Below are 22,277 nucleotides of genomic sequence, written 5' to 3'. Positions count from 1 at the left end.
GTTCACTTATGTCCAAACACAAAAAAAATAGGTGTGATAGTCACGGACCTTAGGATTTTGGCACGGGTTAGGGTAAGGGGATAGTTAGTAAAGCTATCCCCTTACCCTAACCCATGCCCTAACCTTAAGGTTTGTGACTATCACACCATAGTGGAGGATATTGCTATGTCCTTCACTGCGCTGCAGTCATGGACCTTAGGGTTTGGGCACGGGTCATGGTAAGGGGACAGCCCTACGGGCTAGCAGCATTAAGGTAAGTTTGTGTTTGTGTTTTGTGGTTTACTTGAATGGTTGAGATTTCAAATGTCGATCATATGGTCTCGGCCATATGAAAGTTGACATTATGAAATTTCGGCCATACCTATGCTTTTTTGTTTTGTTTATTTAAGGGAGTAAGAATAGTGTGCTAATGCCAATGGGTATTCACAATTAACACAGTTAACTATTCTAACATGACAAAACTAGTCCAAAGAGATGGAAATATTAAGGTATGCTGATCTTAATCAGTAAAACAGGAAAGGTCTTGTTTGCACTTAGAAAGACCAAAACAGGCCCGAGCCACAGATTCCCATCTGATTGTAACAGTGGCATATGTGATCTGAGAAAATGTGAGGGTAGAGGGGAATTATGTAGGAGCCTGGGCCTTGGATCCATAAGTTTGAAAGTTGCTTGCAATGGATCCAGCCAGATCCAATATACTCAACTACTGAAATGGATGGAAAAGACAACATCAGATCATAGGCCATGCTTACTTTTAATGAAGATCTTTAAACTTTTAAAGCTTATAGCAAAACTATTATCATTATATCAATTTAAAGCAAAAAGGAGTATGGGCTATGGGATACATCACCTGCTTATATTACAGCTAGAAGTTTCTTAAACATCTTAATTGTACATCCATTTTGGTGATGCAGAGTGAATCTGTTTGCACTGTTACAGTTTTAGAAAAAGTTTTAAGATAGAGAAGTTAATCTAGTTGACCAAGCATGTCTCCAGTATTATTTGTAGGAAGCGGTATGGTAGGCCTACAACATTGGAAGGGGCATCTGGCATACTTGTGAAGAAGGCACAGTCTGGGAAAAGGATAAGAGAAAAAGCAGTAAGAGCTAACGTTACATTAAAATTATTATTATGGTATGAAGTTAAATACAAGATAGATTATCGAGTATGTGGTTATTACTGGATTGGAGGATCTTCTTAAAATCTGTATAAAAAATACACAGATTACACAGGAAAAAAACATCTACTAGTTAAAAAGCAAAGTGGGACACTTCTTCAGGTTTGAAGAAATGTGAGAACTATACTTTTTAATTTTAATGCAATATTGAATAATAAAAGTCTTTAACTATTACTTAATAAGCAACCTTTACAAACTAATACGGTCAGCTGTAGAGCCATCAGACGCTGTACAGAGCCATCAGACACTGACACTTCACCTTTAGTAGTGTATACAGACTACAAATACTTTTAATCTCAAACAACTTACTGTATGATACAAACTTAAAACAATTAACAGAAGAAAAGAATTTGATTAAAAAATCTCTTCAGATTATGACATCAAGTCCTAACTATTTCTGAACAAACCAGAAAGAGCAACTGAAATTCCGTGCAGCAATAAAGGTCAAAGTTCTTTGAGAATCATGGATTTAAGATGCAATCGTTACCAAAATATTATTCTCCACATACTGTTCTGACACTTTCCATTTTTATACGTAATTTACTCCTACACTTTTCTAAAGATCCCACTTCCAGTTCTTTCATTTCTGTTAGTATATTCACTACTTCTAGTATGGTTGGTTTAGACTTTGATTTCCATTTTCTAGTAATTTTTTTTTTTGACAGCCACCAGAATTAAACTCAGCAAGGCCTTTACTATGCCTAGGCAATTTCAATTCTGTATCACAGCTCAAAAAAATGTCCTTAATTATACCTATTTGCTCAGGCTGCATGTCTGACAGAGTAATCTGCAGAGAACTTTTAAAGTCTGCCAACTCATTACACTCCCAAAAATATGTTTCCAATTTGTTTCCAATTACCTCTTTCTTCCCAGTCACACCTCCAACATTTGCAGTCTACTCAAGGAAAAAAATTCTTTGGAGTTTGCTTAGGGTATAAAAATATATGTGCAAATACTTTCAAGCAAAAATCCTAAATCTTCTAGACTTTGTTTCTTTGTGAAATGGTTATCTCATCTTTTTTCCCAGTCCTTCATACAGTCTTCTGATTGACTCCTATGGTTAACATGAAATATTTTATATGTCCCAAATAATTATTCCTTCTTAAACAGTAACTTCTGTTCTAGATTCAACAAAAAAGCTCTACCAGTGCTAGTCTTTCACTTAGGATACCCCTAGTCCTTTTTGTTTGCCTATACTCATATTAATCCTTGCTAGGAAGGCAATCTCTAGCCTGCAGTTTAAATGTATGTTTGGCCTCTTCCCATTCTATTAACCTTCCCTATTTGCTCCCAATACCTTAGTTCCTTTGCCAGTTTTCTGCAGTAAATTCCAGCCCTCTTGCTTATTCTGTGTACCCCTAATTGCAGTCATGTGTTGGCTTAGCTCTTAGAATACTTTCTGCAACTTTATGAATATAACATTCTGTAAAGTTATTGTTATTCTCCTTAAAGAGCTGCATCCAAAATGTTTCACCATCCCTTTCTACTTTAAATTATAGTTTTCTGCTTGTATTACGTATAGCAACCTTAAATACGTAGCTTTGTAATACCAAACCAACTTGTTCTATTGGAAGGATCAACTTATCCCACTTGACTCTTGCCCTCTACCCCTCCCATATAAAATATTTCAACTCTTTATAATTGTCCACAATTTCACCTCTGGTGGAAAAAAAATATGCCTGACCTGTGTGTAAAACTAAAGGGACTAAAACATTTTCACTGCTTGTATCCTGCTATCCACTTCCATAAAATAGAACCTCCGTTCTTCTCAGTTTTTGTATTATCTTTTGTTTAGTCTCTTCCCACATATCCTTAGCTGCCATAACAAAATCCTTTTTAACCCATAAGTACTTCATTTTATCATGTCCCCATAAATATAGGTATTGAACAAATTTGTGTGTGGGTACATAAAATAAAGACAATAGCTTTAAACTAACTTAATTAATTTTGTACTCCACAAGGATATGAAACTGTTTCAAAATGTTCCACAACACTCGAGATGTCCTTTTCTGACTTTATCAAGTACAAAATAATATCATCTGCAAAAAAAAGCAACTGGTCTTGATTCCCATACCAATTATATGCCTGAATTTCCAAGTCACTCATTTCCTTTGCCAGTGGTTCTAAATATAACACAAATAAACGGAAAAGAGGAAATACCTGCCTAGTTCCTCTGTTCAAAAAAAAAAAAACTAATCAGACAGGAACCCCTACTTTAATTTTCACCTCCAGTCTCTCATATATCCTCTTAATTAACCTTATTATTTTGTCACGGAATGTAAAGGTTTCCATTGCCCTGCTCATAAAATCCCAGTTTACTCTGTCGAATGCTTTCACTGCATCAAGACACAACAAGAACAGCAGCATTTTTCACCTTCTGCTTCACTCTGGATCACCACTGTTCTATTAATGAAGTCAAATATTTGCTTCTCCTCCAAAAAAACTAAATTGATCCATACTGATCAATCCTGGCATCACCTTTGCCATTCTTTTAGCCATTATAGACAAACACTTTATAATCATGGTTTAGAAATTGAAATGGGCCTACATGAAGCTGGATTTGGTGAGTCTTTACCCATCTTTAGGTATTACGGCCACCACAGCTTTTTTCCAGGATGTTGCTGCTTCTCCTCCTTTTAAAATACTGCTAAACAAAACCTTCCAGATCTTTATCACTTTCTGTCTTCCCAGTTTCCAAACTTAAAAAGGAATACCATCTATTCCTGGAGACAGACCTTCCTGTAGATCAGTTATACATCAACTTTTTTTCTCATCTCCTCCTATCCTGTTAATAATTGAGCCTCGTATACCTTTAACCTTAGCATATTTAATTCTTCCATATTTAATTCTTCCATAAACATTTCCATTTGTACTTTTTCTTTCACAGCCAAGTTTCTTCTGACCAGGGAATCACTGTTTATGACCTCAAAAAGGATGTATTTGCTATTGGCCAAAGGTCTGGCTGGTTTGTTGGTGCTCTCCACTTGTATAAAGTTGGTGCATTTCTGCAATACTGCTCATTGTGCAGTGGCAGTTAGCAGTGCGCTATAGAGACACAGGTGCTTAGAAATGTAAATTTCCTATAAAAAAAACTACCCACCAAGTGTTCCTGAGCATGCAGCTGCTGAACAAGCATCAGGTTTGTGTGAAGAGGGGCACCACTCCATGAAATTAGATGGAATTTGTAATCTGTTCTCCCTTATAGTCGTCACACAAACAGAAGTATAAATCTAATACCACACCCCTTGAAATCCACTACATTTATATTCAAAACCACAGATCAGCACTTTCCTACTATCTCTGTAGCCAGCCTGGTAGAAATGGGAGTCTTCAGACAATGTAGCAATGCACTCATACTTTCTGTCAGCCAACTAATTCTTAAACAATCTTATACAGAAAGTGAGAGATGCACATATTCCTTATCTCTGAGTGCAAAGTTCTCAAATACGGCTACTCCAGATACCAAACAGGTTGTCAAAAATTCACAAAACAATACCTTCCACACATACTAGAGGACAGACCTACACAAGCAGAGGCTCTTAAAAATAATCTACCCAGTCCAATCTTCAAATACCTCTCAGGCACGGTAATTACAATAAATACCCTCAGCAATCTCAAAAACACACTATCCAAGCAACACCCACTATGGCACATTCAGCCTTAACTCTGTGTCTATAAGGCTAGGCCCATAAAGCAGAGCACCACATAATCCAACAGTTTGGTCATAGGAGATTCCATTGATGTCCCACTGACCAGGCAGAAGGTTGCAGTCAGTTTCCACTCAGGGGCAAGGATCCATCAGATCACAGACACACCAGTGAAACAAGTGCCAGTGTGACTCAGTCACAGTCCATGGGGAATAAATTATCTGGGATGCATCTCCCTGGGCTATATGAAGAGACATATGGAGTTCTCAGACTGGTGTCTCAGGCTGGTATGTGGCTAACATTGAGTAGCATTCTACCTTCTAAAAGAATGATGTCACAGTATGAACAGTAGATAATTGGCTTCATTTCTGATGCTATTCGAAGGAGGTGCAATATTTGTCAGACTGGGAGGATATCATTGACAGACTATGTTGCTTTGCCACGGATGGTCTGCACCTCTCGCCTCTATTGGCTAAAATCTTATCCACCTCACAATGCCATTTTTTTCAGGAGTCTAAAGAAACTCTACTCTCTGCAAACTCTCCTCACCCTGAAGAATGCAGATATCTGTGCAGTTAATGAGACATGATTCTAGCTGCAGAGAGCACCCCAGCAGTGCAGGTCTCCAATTCCTTCCACACATTTAGACCTGTTACTGCAGTACATGGGACAAAAAGTGGAGGTGTCTCCGTTTATATCAAAAACACCCACACCTCAAGGCTGGTCATACAGTACAATGTGTTTGAGCTTCTCCACGTCCAAATTACCATAAACAAAGTCTCATACGCTATCCTTGCAAGCTCTAGGTCCCTCTCTAAGATCCAGAAAAACCATAACACATACTAAAGACACTCCCCATTTAACTAAACACCATATTCATGGGCAACTTTAACTACCCCACTATAAACTTGGAATTAAACACGACTCCTATCATGCAGACCCAGAGATTCCTGGATTTTGAAAGCATAAACATCCTGGAACAGACAAACTGTACACCCACCACTAAGATCCCAGACCAAGTCCTCACCAACATGGGGAAATATTGCACCCTACCCCCCGAGTGTAACAGCTTCATTAGTCAGGTCCGACCATAAAGCAGCCTCTTCAAAAAAAATAAAACCCGAGGCACCAGGTAACCCTGGAACTTCTAGGAATTATTTCAAGGCAAAATTCCTACTTGACACCCTGGCAAAATTTCAAGCCCCCCACCCCAAACCCAGGGAACAGTGCTGCCTAGTCGAGTTATTCAAAAACCCTTTACAGTGATGTATACAGGTGTATAGAGGCAGAGGTGCCTCCCTAAAATAAGCACAGGACAAAAAATAAATAAGCCACTCTGGTGAAATCCCATCATCAATGGGTTATATTACAAAAGGAACAAAATCATGGCCAAAAAACAGGAAACGCAATGCCCAGCAAGGTAAGAACTCCTCCTTCAACCTAAACAACTCAGAAAGTCTACCAAAGATATATTTGCAGTAAAAGTAGTCTCCCAGACTAAGGGACAACCATGACATTCTTCAGTTGTTCAAAACCTCAAAGGCAATACAAAACGTGCTCAACTAATTGCAAATGGAGACACATATACTGAGTCAGAGAATATAGCAAATCAACTTGGTTGAGAAATTCACCTCCAATTTTACCCCACTTTCACTCCCATACAGCTCTCAAGAAATACTCCCCATAGCTCCCCCAACTATTCGCAGGGAAGAGGTCCTCAATGCAGTCTCTAAGGTAAAAACACTGCATTAATGGGACATGACAGGATCCTAGGATACCTTCTTAATAGCAGAAAACATGATATTTTGAAGCCTCTAGAAGCATTACTCAATTGTAGATTCCAAACAAGCTTCATGCCAAAAGAATGGTGGACTGCACCTGTTATATCACTATGCAAAGTTGGGCCCATCCACAGACCCATGAAGCTATGTTCCCATAAACCTGAATAGTCCCATAATGAAAGGCCATGAAAGAATTAATCACGGCCATGATAAATAAAATATAGCTGTATACAGCTTCTGAAGGTTGCCTAAGTTTGGTTTCGTGAAGGGTTCGTTATGCCTACTGAACCTGGTGAACTTTAAGGAGGTCACCAATGCAATGCAGAAGGGCAAAATGGTGCGTAATGCCTAAATCCACCTGGCCAAAACATTCAACTTAGTGTCCCACTTGGGCATTATAACCAAGCTCACTGAGTTAGTTATAAATCCCTCCATCACCAACCAGATGACCAACTGCCTCATAGACAATTCCCAAAATGTTAAGATAGGAGAGTCTACCTTCACAAAAAGCCATTCATTAGCAGAGTCCTTTAGGGCTTGGCTCAGTAGCCACTTCTGTTTGGTATCTACTTCTCTAAAGTCAAGACTAATGTCAAAGGTCTGCGGCTTATCAAACTTGCAGACTATTGCAAATTAGGTGCAGTTATCCTATATCCCGAAGACACAAACATCCACCAAGTGGGCCTGGCACAGGCTTAATAACTAGTATCAGAGTCATGGTCTTAAACTCAATACTAAAAAGCGCATAAGAGCTACAACCTCTGCTGGACTTACAAAACATCCTCTGATCCAGCCTTAATGGCCAAGTTAAACATCATCAAAGCAAAAAGGACCAGAAACACTTGATTCAAGGGACCTAAATATAGCCTGTAACACAAACAGGTCATACACTGGAGGTACAGGTATGTGTCTCTGAGGCTGCCCGTTCTCTATAGGAGGCTTCCCATCAATGAGTAGCAAAGTTCTTCCCTGCACTTATTTATGCAAAACTTGGATCAGTGGATGGGGTTTGTGGCAAATTTACCCCAGACTAGCAACTATTTCTCTATTAGACAGAGAGAGAGAGAGAAAAAATGAGAGAGAAAAAGATGGGAAGCTTATAAATGCTCAATCACTCATGCCCAAGTTACTATACCCCTAAAATAATTTATGGGATCGATAGCTTTCTAATATTTCTGGGAAGAAGGCCATTTTATGATGGTTAGCCTAGTATTCTCCTATAAAGCTACACTAAAATGCTGTAAATACAGTCACAGAGGCTTCCTGATACAGGCTAAACAGAACAGAATGTATTTTTTACATAGTCATTATAGATTAATTAAATAGTTGACAAAAATTGATTTACAGAGGTCATACTTCTTTAATTTGCATATACGTGCATATGCATATGTATGTTGTCACATTGGTTCTTTTCAATTTAAATTACTTGGAAGCAATTTAAATTTATTCCTTTTCTCTCTCTCACACATATATTGTTATACTATTTTTTATATATTTGATAATAAAATAACATATGGAATTTATTAGCTTAACAATAGTAATTATGAAGGCAATGATTGTGGATGTTTTGTTTTAATGCTCAAGATATGTATAACAAAATAATGGCAGAGCACTTTAAATTCACCTAGAAAATGTTGTAATTGAGTAATTGGTGCTGATTAACTTAGAAAAATTTGTATAAATAAGAGTTAACAGCACTTTGTATTTGTGATCCATTTGAAGGCGAAAAGCCGAGGTACCAGATCGCAATAAACGCTTTACTGGCATGGTGCTGGCTTCTTTTGTGTTGGACTAAACAGAACAATTACTCTACATGAGCTGCTCTCAATTAATAAGCAGTTTTTAACAAGTTGGATCCAGTTACCAGCAAAACAGAGTTAATAAAATGTCAGTACTGTAATGTCCACGCATGAAAACTAGACTAGGTAGTAATGTGAGAAAAAAAAACAGTCACATAAACAAAAAATAGTTGCAATACGTTCTCATGAACAGCATACAGAGTTAGTAAGTTTGTAAAACAGCTTGCAATAAAGCAGGAAGTACAGTTGTGTAACATCTTACCATCACGGTAGATGTCCTTCTCTTCACTGTTGCAGTATTCATTACATTAAGGATCCCCTGCCAAGGGCGGCCTCATGTCCAGCCAATACACCAAAGCCTTTAGGTTGCTTTAAGGTACGCCATACGTCACACGTATGTGCCTCGCACGGCATAAAGTTGACATCCGGATGTACCATCCTCAGAGCAGAGAGCCCCAGTAGGAATGCCAGTCCAAGTAAATGAGAGGTAATTGGTACATCAAGAAGAGAAATGGACCAGGGGTCAGAAGGAGGGAGTGAATACTGCAACAGTGAAGAGAAGGATATCTACTGTTATGGTAAGATTTTACACAACTGTACAATGTCCTTCCATTTCGCCGTTGCAGTATTCATTACACTAAGGAGAGTGCCAAAGCTCAGGAATAAGAGATGGAGGAGGAAGGACCAGCAGAGCTCTCTAGGAAGCCATGAATGATGGCCTTAGTAAAACCAGCTCTAGAAATTCCATCCAACTTGTAGTGCTTGGTAAATGTATGCACAGAAGTCCAGGTAATTACCTCAAGAATAAAGTTAGCAGCCAAACCCTTGAAAAAAGCATCAGAAGAAGCCACAGCTCTAGAAGAATGAGCCTTAACAGAAGGAAGGCTCTTACCATGAAAGGAATAAGAGAAAGAGAAGAAATAGTTTGTTTGGATACAGGTAATCCTAAGGACCTACAATAAAAGGAAACAAAAAAGTTGGTCAAATTAACGAAAAATTAGTCTTATCCAAATAAAATTGGTTGTCTATGCACATCCAACATGTGCAGCACCTTCCTACCAGCAGACTGCAGAGAAGGGAAAAAAGTGGGAAAATAGACTGATTAAGGATTAGTACCCAAGGACACTCTGTCCTTATGAAGCACCAAAAGAGGAGGACAAGACATAAGGGCTTGCAGCTCCGACACCCATCTGACAAATAAGGGCTAACAAAAGTACAGCCTTCCAAGATCAAAGTTTCAAGGAAGCTGAAGCTGCAGACTCAAAAGGAAACAGTCAATTTTTCCAAAACAAAATTAAGATCCCAGGGAGGAAGTACAGGTTTCCTGGGAGGCCTAATATGAAGGACACCTTTAAGGAATTGTTTAGCTTCAAATCTAGAAGCTAAAGGAGATAAAGACAGATAAGCAGAGATACCTGCTAAGTGGGCCTTAATAGAGGAATAAACCAATCCAGCATTGAGTAATTCACAGAATGAGAGAGAACCACAGGAACATCAACATAAAGTGGATCCAGGTTACGAAAAAGACACCAAACAGAAAACCTCTTCTATTTGGATAAGTAGAATTTCTTAGTATTGGGTTTCCTGGACTCCTGCAGGACCCTAAGCATATCCTCAGAAAAAAAGGTGTCTATATGGAATCAAAATCCTATCACCCACAGTGTCAGTTGAAGAGTGGACAGGAGGGGATGGATGAGAGATCCCTGGTCTTGTGTGAGTAGGCCACCCTGTGAGGTAAGTTGTGCTGACTACCCTTGGCTAAATGCAGAAAAATAGGGAACCAATGCTGACTTGGCCAAAAGGGAGTCACCAACAAGGATTTTGGGAGCATACCGTTGAATTCTCAACAGGACTTTTGGAATGAGTAAGGAAAGAATTGGATCACCTGAAGCCTGAAAAAGCAATCACAGGAGAAAGACACTTGGTGAATACCCATGGGGGCAATAGAAAGGCCAAAGGGCAAAGAAGAGATCTGAAAATGCTAGGAAGCAACAGAGAAACAAAACCTTCCAGAAACAGGGATGAATATCTGGAGATAAGCATCCTTGAGATCCAGAAACACCAGATAAGCCTATGGAAGCAAAAGAAGGAACAAAGTATGAAAGGACAACATACAAAAAGAGGACACTTTCAGAAAAAAAGTGTTTAGACTAGAGAAGTCTACACTTGGTCTCCAGGTACCCTCTTTCCTGGGCACTACAAAAATCCTGGAGTAAAACCCCCTCCCCCTTTGGGACACTGGTACCTCTTGAATAACACCCCAAGTCAAAAGATCTCAAAGCATCCCTGGACAGAAGGACAGCTCTTACTGAGGGGGCAGAGAAATTCCAATAAAAGGGGGAAGAGATTTCCAGACCATACCTTGAGCATAATCCCATTTAAAGAACTGCATCATCCTAGAGACAGGGTCCCCAAAAGAAATATTTTCAAATAGAGTATCAGGACTGGAGATTCCTCTTCCTCTGATCCGTAGTCCAAAGGAGAGGGAATCTTGGAGGAGTAAGCAAGGGATTCCTCATCTGAACTTGCCTAATTCTCAGAGGAATCCTGTTCTCTGGGATTTTTTTTAAGGGGGTAGCAGACTGGGGGGGGCTGGAACAGAAACTCCAGAAGAGGTTTTAAAGCCAAAGCACTAAACAACCAGAGTGAAGAAATGCCACTCACTCTGGGGATCATTAGGAACTGAGGAAATGTGCTTAGTCCTCTACTTTCGCTTTAAAAGGACAGCTGCCTTAAACAAAATTGGAAAGTTATGACCCAAGATAGCATTAATTAATAATATGGATGATGTCTTTTGACTAAAATTTGGGAAACACCCCTAGGCCCTTCAGAAATGATCAGTCAGGGTTCCCATCTGAAGTGGATTTTTGCAATGCCTCCTCAGATGTGCCGAAGGCTGGATCCCCGGCAGCCTCCAACCTGGCAGTGGCAGAAGAATCCAGTGATAAAGCTGGGTGACCCTCCAAGCTATCACTCACCTCGGGAGAGATGTCTGGCAGAGGCTGAACAGCAAAAGATTCCAGCCTGCTCTTCTTGGCCTTGTTCCCAGAAGGCTGTCCTTCAGAGTGGGTAGTTCCCTCCATTGCATCTTTAGCAATAAGCTTAAGACATTGATTCTCAAGATAAAACACCAAAGAAGAAAGCCTGTTATGAAGGGTTTTGGAAGGAAAGGCCTGACACAACAGGACATATGGTTGTGTGAAGCGCCAAGGCAAAACAGACACTTTTCATGATGGTCTTTATGCGGAATCTGTTTCCCACATTGGCATTTCCCCTTCTTTGATGACATGAAGCCCCACAAGCAACAACTTAGCAAAAGATAAGACAACAAAGACCCCCAATGGGACACTTATCTGTAATGACTTTGTGAACCAGAAAGGGAATGAACGTTCAGACAGATGATCAAAAGATGGCATTCTGACTAGCAGTAAAGAAGTTCTGAGGATGGTATGCTCAGATGTCGCCTTTATGCTCTATGCTATGCGAGGAGCATGTGTGACATACGGGGTGCCTTAAAGCAACCTAAAGGCTTTGCTATACTGGCCAGACATCGGGCTGCCTTTGACAGGGGATCCCTATTGCAATGAATACTGCAAGGGTGAAATGGAAAGACGTGTCTTCATTCTATAGAATTACAACCCAGTTTTCATCAGGAAGCAGTTCCTTTCCACTGAGTTTTTACAACAGACCAGCCCATTTAGAAATGCATCTGGGGGGATTGATAAGAGATAAAGTAAAGTTTCGAGCAATGCAGTAAAGAAATATATTTTGGGGTGACTGTGTGTAGTGGGGTTAAGCTCACCCGCACTTCCTAAAATGATGGTGAAAAAGCTGTATTAATTAATTATTGATATTTAGCATTCCCACCAATACAAACAAAACCAAATAAAGATGCACTTTATTTAAAAAAAAATATTAAATTTAGTGTACTTACAATATATTCACAGAAAGGAAAAATTTAAACATCACATACTGTTATACAGTGTTAGGAATATATTGAATCATCAAGGTAATTTTATAGAATTAATATATTAAGAGTCTTGGTATTTCAATAGCAACATTTGAAAGCTATCCCAACCACAAAGTCTTCGTATGATTTACAGATAGGGCTGCCATCCCTTCATTTTTTTTCAGGACTATCTGGAAATCAAATTGATTCTTCGGTAGTCCAGAAAACATTATACAAACTCTGGTATTCTGTTTCAAAAAAGGCAACGGACTATCGGAGTTTGTAAATCGGCTGATTTACTATGCTTTTTTTTTTTTTTTAAGAGGGCGTTCCCCATCCGATGAAGTCGCAGTGATGTCACAAAATGGGCGTAGTGTAGGTGGGAGAAAGGGTGGGGTGGGCATGGATACTGGTGATGCAATGGGTGTGGCCTTACTCCAGTTTTAGCCACAACAAAAGGTGGCAGCCCTATTTACAGATCTTGTTCTGATAACTTCTTTTTCAGTTTTACATAGTATTGCTGATAAATTAAAAAAAATATTTGAATATAGGAACTGAATTTTGAGTTCCAATTTTTTGTAGTAACTTTTCTAGTAACTGTCAGGAGACTCCAGAATGGTGTTTGCTGTTTGACTTTTACACATAGAGGAAGGGGAACATTCTTTATTACTGGTCGAGTTAAAGAACAATCATCAGTCTACAACCCCTTAAAAGACATACTTATCTCTTCCCAATATACTTTTAATTTTTCACAGTCCATAAACTCTGTACACAATCAGCTTTTACATCTTTACTGTATCCCCAACAGACTGAAGTAATTTTACTAAACCTAGAGATTTCATAGGGAGTAACAAACATTCTATGCATATATTTTCACATAAAAATGTTCCAATATAAACATTCCAGGCATAAGAGTAAGTTATCATGCAATGCCGCCTGTAACAAGTCTGAGCAGAAACCAATCAACTTCAGTAGAATCAGGACAAAAAAAAAGATTGAAAAGCTGAAATGGCTTTATCCAGATAGGGATTCATTTTTAGAGGTACTGCTTTGTCTGCCAGCATGGCAGTCGGCAAGTTTTACTGTACTTGGGGCAAGAGAAGGTGCCTACGATACATGTAAATATGTACAGACATATCTCATACTTACACTGCTGTCAGTAAATGCACCAGTGCCCTGCCCACTTCCCATTCCGGCAAGTACAGTAAATGCAAGTTGTCTTGTACCTGTAGTGTAAATAATGTAGTCTTCAGCCAAACCACTGACTATTCCCCTCTTTTCATTGGGAAAGGATGTGCCTACTCAGGTGGAAACATTTGGTCTCATGTTTGTGATTCTATTTCCCAGAAATATATTAAACAGAAGTTATATGTTTCTAAGTTTTTCATTCAAGGAATACAATCTGAAACAAAATTATTTTTTTCTGCATTTGAAGTGCATGAAACTAGGTCACAAAAGTTGAATAGTGAAAGCAGAAATATACTGCATCCTAGACATACCGGTATTTGTGTCTCAAAAAAGTAATAATGGCTTTTATGTGGAAAAACTGTAAAGGTGACAAAGGTACATCTTACAGCTATTTCTGTGAGCCTCACTCTATTACTTGCCATGTGAATACAGGCAGATGACACACAGTGTCGTTTTATTAGGTAGCAGCCTTGATCTCTTGTAAAGTACCGTGAAACCTATACCAAGATTCAGCTGAAGCAAAAGAACAGCGCTCATTTGTGCCCACGAAGCCCACCCCCACAGCTCTTTGTACAGTAACCTTACACAGTACAGTAGCACATAAAAATGATAATCAGTAGAAGCAAGGACTCAGCAGCGAAAACATGGTCAACATTCAGCTTTTATAAAAGACAAGTCATAGGGTGGGTGACGACATCAGGCTATTAGTTTTTCATGTCTGCCATCTTAAGTACCACTGCAATATTTTTATATTGCACAATAAAATGTGCTTATACATTCTATAACATTGTAAGCTAGTTAGTTATCACTGCAAAAAATAATTTTGCGTATTTTTGTTAGCCAGGATAATGCGGTTTATGCAGGTTAATTTTATAGCGAGTATATCTGTATAATTCACTTTCTTTTCTCTTTCGGCTGTTCCCTTTAGGAGTCGCCACAGCGGATCATCGGTTTCCATTTCTTCCTGTCCTCTGCATCTTGCTCTGCCACACCAACCACCTGCATGTCCCTCTCTCATGACATCCATAAACCTTATCTTAGGCCTTCCTCTTTTCCTCTTACCTGGCAACTCCATCCTTAGCATCCTTTTCCCAGTATACCCAGCATCCCTCCTCAGCACATGTCCAATCCAATGCAATCTCGCCTCTCTGACCGTCTCCAAACCGTCCAACCTGAGCTGACCCTCTAATATACTGATTCCTAATCCTGCCCATCCTTGTCACACCTAGTGCAAATCTTAACATTTTTAACTCTGCCACTTCCAGCTCTGACTCCTGCCTTTTTGTCAATGCCACCGTCTCCAACCCATACAACATAGCTGGTCTCACTACCCTCTTGTAGACCTTCCCTTTCACGCTTACTGGTACCAATCTGTCACAAAACAATCCTGACACACTTCTCCATCCATTCCACCCTGCCTGTACTCTGTTCTTCACCTCTCTTCCACAGTCCCCATTACTCTGGTATGTATCTGTACGAGTAACTCTGTAAAATTTTGCTAGCCAATGTTAACATGCATGGAAAACATTACTTACTTAAAGACAGTTTAAGGGCAGAAACAGACATAAGCTTTCAGATTAAAACTTATTTACTGCTGTACTGTTACTTAATATTTCCCCAAATTCAAAATGTGCATCTTTTGCTTCTTTATTCACATATATATATTTTTTGTTTGTTTTATTTGCTTATTTTTTACATCAACAGTGAGATTGCCTTACATTTAAAATATTTACATGCAGGTTTGGTCAAACAGGAGAAAAACATTTTAATTTGTTACTACTCTTAAAAGAAGCACTCTGTTGCCTTACAGACTACTGCTGCTATTGCAGTATATATATTTTGTTGATCAGGGCATACACAAGCAACAGACTATTAGCAGCTGACAGATTACATATGAACACTGCTGAATATCAGAATCTTCTAAGCACTGGCCCGTATGTTCAATACCTCCAGCTGTCAGCTTGGATCAGTTCTCAGAAATACTGAATTTATGCACAAATGACCTTTTACATGTTGCGATGCTTTCATCAAAAAGCAGTTTTGACATGGAGCTCTAAGAAATCTTACTTCACTAATAATTACTTTTATCCATTGCCCATAAAAAGACACACATTTAAATGGACTTCAAGGAATTTACAACAGTGCCATGCCACCACCATGGAGTCAAAATTATGGATATCACATTACTCACACTAGTGAATAATCTAAGAGGATCCACCTTCTTAGATAAACAAAAAGATAAGTTTGGCTTTGCTGAATATCCTAGCAAGCATGGGAAACAGGTCTGCTTAATCAAAATCTGTCTCATTACCTCCTACGGCATATGAACAAAGACAAAATGTTGACATTCACTCACTTGGTAAGAACATGGTATCACTAACAGGGATGGAATGATTTACTTAGAATGGGTTCTTCCTCTTTCCCACTAGACTACAAGTACTGTACTGAACATGACATTTTCCATACCTATAGCATTTTTGATCCCTTCAAACTAAAAAAAGAAGTTATGTACTGACCATAACATTCCATGTTGGTAGTCCATCTCGCCCTTCATTTGTACATATGGGTTTCACCCTTCATTTTTACATATGGGTTATCATAGGTTCATAGATTAGTACTAGACTAACTGCCCTTGTGGGGCATTTTAAGCCTAGCCAATTACCCTCTGTGAGAATCAAACATTGCACCTTCTGTCTGTAAGGTAAACACCCTAATCATTATGCCAGCCTCCCACCCGACTCCGACTCGGCCGATTTAAAAGCTCGAAGACTTCTAGTTGGCGCGTGGCTAAGCAGGTACCCCATAGTGTACCAGTACAAACCCCAGATCTTGTTTGCTGCTCACTAGAAGATAAAAACCATAACAGACAAACCAATACTAAAGGGTCTCCAACCAAACATACCCAAATTATTATTATCTCTAGATCTTCCAGGACGGGGCCAGGAGGGCGGGTTGGTAAAAATGAAGGGTGAGATGGACTACCAACATGGAACGTTATGGTGAGTACATAACTTCTTTATGTTGTGTAGTCCAATCTCACTTTCATTTTTACATATGGGACAGCATCCCTAGTGCCTTATTCTTGGGTGGCTCACTGGAAAATACTCCTAAGCACCATGGAGCCAAAGGATGCTCTACCCCTGGAAGCTAAATTCAATTTGTAATGTGTAATAAAAGTGTGAGGGGTAGCCCATGTAGCTGCTGCAGAAATATTATCAAGTAGGACCCTGGCTTGAAAGGCTGCAGAGGTAGACAGCAACCTGGTAGAATGAGCCTTGATCCTGCAGGGTAAACGTCTGCCCTCCGAACTGTAGATAAAGGCTATGCAACTGGAAATCCAGTTAGATAATGTAACTTTAGAAATTGGTAAGCCCAATCCGGAGTCAGAAAAGGAAATGAATAGCTGATCTGATTTCCTAAATTCCTTGTTCCACTGTAAATAAAAACGTAGTTGTCTATGAACGTCCAGCTGATGAAAATGGTATTCAGCTGCATTACAGTGATTAGGGAAGAATACTGGGAGTTCTATGGATTGATTTAAGGTAGCAGGGGAACAAACTTTGGGGATAAAGGAGGGATTAGTACGCAGTGACACCCTGTCTTTGTGAAAAATCAAAAAGGTTGCTTAACAGACTAGGCTTGTAGCTCCGATACCCATCTAGCTGACATAATAGCTACCAAAAACAAAGTCTTCCAAGACAAAAATTGCAATGAAAATGAGTGGTAAGGTTCAAATGGGGGAGAAGTCAGTTTCGACAGCACAAAACTTAAATCCCAAGAAGCCACAGGTTCTACCAGTGGTGGTTTCAAAAATGTCTTGCATAGCTTATAAGACATTAAAGTGGTATCCGGAAACCCTAAGTGAAAATAAGAAATTGCCACCAATTGGACTCTGATAGTGGCAGTGGCAGATCCTTGCTGGAAAAGCTCAGAGAGAAATTCCAAAATCACAGGGATAGAAGCAGTGTAGAGATCTACATTCATTTTCTGTGCCCAAATAGAAAATCTTTTCCATTTACTGCCATACAGTCTCCTAGTCAAAGGTTTACAGGAGGACATAAGAATATGTGATACTGAGGATGATACATCATGAAGCCTGACTAGAGATGGAACTGGAGGAGCCACGCTGTCAATTTCAGGGTATGGATTGCGGGATGTAATGACCCTGACATGTGAGTCAACAGATCTGGAGCTGGGTCCAAGATCCAAGGATGGTCCAGGAGAAGAGGCTCGAGGAAGGGGAACCAGACCTGACGAGGCCAGTACAGAGCAATGAGGATCAACTTGCTTCCCAGCCGACTGGCTTTCTGAATTACTTTGGAAATGGAGGAAAAGCATACAGAAGTCCCATGGGCCAATCGTGAGCCAGAGCGTCTCTGGGTGTCTCCCCTCAGAGGGGGGAATGAGGGAAAAATAGCTGCTGCATTTGGCATTGATTGGACTGGCAAAAAGGTCGCAGCAAGGCTGTCCCCATTTTCGGAATATCTGTTTCGCTGTTTCCCGTTTCAGAGACTACTCGTGAGACAGTAGAATTGCCCGGCTGAGCTTGTCGGCTATCACGTTGGTCTTCCCTGGAATGTGCGTTGCAACTAGAAAGTGCTGCAAAGTAATCGCCCATTCCCAAACTCGCATGGCCTCTCAATAGAGTGGGTAAGATCTGGTACTGCCCTGTTTGTTGATATACCAAACTACCGACATGCTGTCTGATTGTATCACAACAGTTCCTAGAGGAAGAAGGTCTTGAAGTGCTTGCAATGCCAAGAGCACCACCCTCATCTCCAGAACATTGATATGTAGGTGAGCCTCATGTTCTTGCCATGTGCCTTGGACAGTCCTGCTGAGATAATCCCCCCCCCACCCGATCTGGGAGGCATCCGTGGTCACATTGGGAACGGGTTGGGCAGGAACAAAGAGGGCGCCTGTGATCAACTGGTTGGGAGCTATCCACCAAAGAAGGTCCTTCTTGCATGATTCAGTCAGCAGGATAGGATGACTCAGTGGGAGATATTGGAATGACCATCGGGAAGACAGACGCCACTGGAGAATTCTCATGTGCAACCTGGCTAATGGTACTACTAGAATGGTGGAAGCCATAGTCCCGAGGAGCTGAAGAACCCACTTCACTTTGACCTTCTACAACGGGAGAAAACGTTGAATTTGAGAGATAAAGTTTTGTGCCCTTTCGGTGGGAAGACAAACTGTCATGTTCACAGTGTCTACCTCTGTGCCTAAAAAATCACAGATTGAGAGGGCAATAATGCAGATTTTTCCCAATTTATGGAGATCCCTTACTGAGCACAAAGTTGAATAGTGGCGTCCCGGTTATGGAGGAGTAGATGCCTGGTGAGGGCGGTCAGGAGCCAGTCGTCCAAATACAGAAACACCTGGAAACCTCGACGTCTCAGCTGAGCTGTCACTACTGCCATGCATTTGGTGAACACCCTGTGGGCTGTGGTGAGACCAAAGGGCAGAGCACGAAACTGATAGAGACTGGCTCCCAGCCAAAAGCGTAGATGGCTCCTAGACGCCTTGTCCATTTTTATATGGGGATGCACAAGCCAGTGCATTTCTTTGTGCCGGTCCCAAGCCTTGATAAATGGGGAGAGCTGCATTAGAAAGGGCATCCAGCGTAAAATTTTGCCAAATTATACATGCAGACAACAGTACAGAAATACATACCGGATCGGTCGAGGCCTGGGTTAACAATGACCGCCACCAGTACTGTTGGCCAACAGGGTGCTGGCGGAAATTGGGCTACTGTTGGTCGAAGGAGGAGAAGAGGGGGAAGGCATGCCCGAAGGCAGGTAAAGGCTAGGACTGTGATAGTGAGGGTCAGAACTTTGAATGCTGGCAGTATGACTTGTATAGGGAGAGAGCTAGCTGACATGATGGACCGAAGGAAGGTTGGTATATTGTGTGTGCAAGAGACCAGATGGAAGGGGAGCAAAGCTAGGTTTATCAGAGGTGGTTTCAAATTGTTTTATCATGGTGTGAATGGGAGGAGAAATGGCGTAGGCATTATCCTGAAGGAACAGTATGCCAAGAGTGTTTTGGAGGTGAAAACAGTGTCGGATAGAGTGATATTTATGAAGCTGGAAATTGATGGTGTAATGATGAATGTTGTTAGTGCATATGCTCCACAAGTTGGGTGTGCGATGGATGAGAAAGAAAAAATTTTGGAGTGAGTTGGATGAAGTGGTGATGACCGTACCCAAGGGTGAGAGACTGGTGATTGGAGCAGATTTCAATAGGCATGTTGGTGAAGGGAACAGGGGAGATAAAGAAGTGATGGGTAGTTATGGTGTTATGCAAAGGAATGCAGAAGGTCAGATGGTAGTGGATTTTGCGAAAAGGATGGACATGGCTGTGATGAATACATATTTTAACAAGAGGGAGGAGCATAGGGTGACATACAAGAGTGGAGGAAGATGCACACAGGTGGATTATATCTTATATAGAAGGGCCAGTCTGATGGGGATTGGAGACTGTAAAGTGGTGGCAGGGGAAAGTGTAGTTAGGCAGCATAGGATGGTGGTTTGTAGGATGACATTGGTGATCAAGAAGAGGAGGATGAGTGTGAGGTCAGCACCAAGGATCAAATGGTGGAAATTGAAAAAGGGTAATTGTGAGGTGATGTTCAGGGAAGAGTTAAGACGGGCACTGGGTAGCAGTGAAGAGTTACCGAATAGCTGGGTAACTACAGCAGAACTAGTAAGAGAGATGGCTAGGAAGGTGCTTGGTGTGACATCTGGAAAAAGGAAGTAGGACAAGGAGACCTGGTGGTGGAATGAAGATGTACAGGAGAGTATACAGAGAAAGAGGTTGATGAAGAAGAAGTGGGATTGTCAAAGAGATGAAGAAAGTAGACAAGAGTATAAGGAGATGAGGTGCATGGCAAAGAGAGAGGGGGTGAAGGCTAAGGCGTATGAAGAATTGTATAAAAGGTTGGACACTAAGGAGGGAGAAAAGGACCTGTTCCAATTGGCTAGACAGAGGGACCAAGCTAGTAAAGATGTGCAGCAGGTAAGGGTAATAAAGGATAATGATGGAAACATACTCACAAGCAAGGAGAGTGTGTTGAGAAGATGGAAAGAGTTACTTTGAGGGGCTGATGAATGAAGAGAATGAGAGGGAGAGAATGTTGGATGATGTGCGGATAGTGAATCATGAAGTGCAGTGGATTAGCAAGGAGGAAGAAAGGATAGCTATGAAGAGGATGAAAAATGGAAAGGCTGATGGTCCAGATGACATACCTGTGGAAACATGGAGGTGTTTAGGTGATATGGCAGTGGAGTTTTTAACTAGATTGTTAAATGAAATCTTGGAAAGTGAGAGGATGCCTGAGGAATGGAGAAAAATATTTTGGGACCGATTTTTAAGAATAAGGGTGATGTGCAGAGCTGTAGTAACTACAGAGAGATTAAACTGATCAGTCACAGCATGAAGTTATGGGAAAGAGTAGTGGAAGCTAGGTTAAGAAGGGAGGTGATGATTAGTGATCAGCAGTATGGTTTCATGCCAGGAAAGAGCACTACAAATGCGATGTTTGCTCTGACAGTGTTGATGGAGAAGTACAGAGAAGGTCAGAAGGAGTTGCACTGTGTCTTTGTGGATTTATAGAAAGCATATGACAGGGTGCCTAGAGAGGAGTTGTGGTATTGTATGAGGAAGTCGGGAGTGTCAGAAGTATGTAAGAGTGGTACAGGATATGTACAAGGGTAGTGTGACAGCGGTGAGGTCTGTGGTGGGAGTGATGGATGCGTTTAAGGTGGAGGTGGGATTACATCAGGGATCAGCTCTGAGCCCTTTCTTATTTGCAATGGTGATTGACAGGTTGACAGACAAGATCAGACAGGAGTCCCCGTGGACTATGATGTTTGCAGGTGATTTGTAGTGAGAGTAGGGAACAGGTGGAGGAGACCCTGGAGAGATGGAGATATGCTCTAGAGAGAAGAGGAATGAAGGTCAGCAGGACTAAGACAGAATATATGTGTGTGAATGAGAGGGAGGATAGAGGAATGGTGAGGATGCAGGGAGTAGAGGTGGCGAAGGTGGATGAGTTTAAGTACTTGGGATCAACAGTTCAGAGTAATGGTGAGTATGGAAGAGAGGTGAAGAAGACAGTGCAGGCAGGATGGAGTGGGTGGAGAAGAGTGTCAGGAGTGATTTGTGACAGATGAGTACCAGTAAGAGTGAAAGGGAAGGTCTACAAGATGGTAGTGAGACCAGCTATATTATATGGGTTGGAGACCATGGCATTGGCAAAAAGGCAGGAGTCAGAGCTTGACGTGGCAGAGTTGAAGATGTTAAGATTTGCACTGGGTGCGACGAGGATGGACAGGATTAGGAATAAGTATATTAGAGGGTCAGCCCAGGTTGGAAGGTTTGGAGACAAAGCCAGAGAGGCAAGATTACATTGGTTTGGACATGTGCTGAGGAGGAATGCAGAGTATATTGGGAAAAAGATGCTAAGGATGAAGCTGCCAGGTAACAGGAAAAGAGTAAGGCCTAAGACAAGGTTTATGAATGTGGTGAGAGAAGACATGCAGTTGGTTGGTGTGACAGAGCAAGATGCAGAGGACAGGAAGAAATGGAAGCAGTTGATCTGCTGTGGCGACCCCTAATGGGAGCAGCTGAAAGAAGAAGTCGGCATCTTGGAGATCTAGACAGCACATCCAATAGTCTTTCCCTAACAATGGGAGTATTGACTGCAATGTTACCATCTGAAATTTGTCC

This window comes from Protopterus annectens, chromosome 11.part0, assembly GCF_019279795.1.
Source record: "Protopterus annectens isolate FY-2018-M chromosome 11.part0, PAN1.0, whole genome shotgun sequence".
Lineage (NCBI taxonomy): Eukaryota > Metazoa > Chordata > Ceratodontiformes > Protopteridae > Protopterus > Protopterus annectens.
This window is presented reverse-complemented; position numbering follows the sequence as displayed.